The sequence below is a fragment of the Apis dorsata genome, unplaced genomic scaffold (assembly GCF_000469605.1).
Source record: "Apis dorsata unplaced genomic scaffold, Apis dorsata 1.3 scaffold_311, whole genome shotgun sequence".
Taxonomy (NCBI): domain Eukaryota; kingdom Metazoa; phylum Arthropoda; class Insecta; order Hymenoptera; family Apidae; genus Apis; species Apis dorsata.
The window spans coordinates 609,835-610,944 of NW_006263583.1; positions in this window are offsets into that span (position 1 = coordinate 609,835).

The window sequence follows — 1,110 nt, forward strand, 5'->3', positions numbered from 1 at the left end:
TAATAGTAATTTTATTTAAAAGTTGATGGAAAAATTAAGAATTTGAATTTTCTTAATTTTAATTTTAAAAAAATAATATTTATTTACTTGATAATTCGATAAATTAGTATGATTATTATATATATATATATATACATATATATAATATATATACATATTATATATGATATATTAGTAATAATTTAAAAAATTAGTATATGATTTAAAAATATTAAGATTACATATTTTAAGTTCACAAAAAACAGAAAAAATCTTTATTAAAAATATTAAAAGATTATTATATATAAGTTTATTATAATATTATAAATATTAGATAAATGAAAATTCAACATATTTTTTTTTCCAAAGTTTGTATTGTGAAATATTTTCATAAGAATCTAAAATTTTGTTGAAATATTTATTTTTTTTCTTAAGCATCAAGTTAATCTGTTTAGAAATCGGAGATACCATAAATATTTCAAATACGGTGCAATGCTTTCACGATAATCTTCATTTCACTTCAAGTAATGAAATGTTCTTCATTCCATATACATATACTATTTTTTACATAAGTGTTAAATTATGAAAGTGAATCAGATATAAAAAATTTCTAATGTAAAAAAATGATGTTTTTAATATATATTACATTTTTATCAAAATTTTTATTTATTTCTACATATCAAATGAAGATATCTTATTAAATTATACTAATTTATTGTTGAAATTTATTAATTATTCATCATGCATTTAACTTATTCGCTTTTTATGCGAAATAATTTTTTTTATTTATGATATAATATGCAATATTGTAAAATATAATGATTATAAATTTGCAAATTAATTTTCTTTCTTCTGTATCCAAAACATTTAGTATTCAATGGAATGAAGAATTTATTGCGATATTATTCATGAAATTGAAATATCTATTTCTTTCAATCTTTCTTTCATTTTGGTAATTATTTCTTCATGTTTTTTTAAAATATAAAAAATTATTATTATTATTATTATTTATTATTTTTTAAAATATAAAGAAAGTTATATCTGTTAAATAATTAAATATCTATAAAAAATATTTATAAAAAATATATTATTAAATTAAATTAAAAATATATATTCATAATTATATTATGA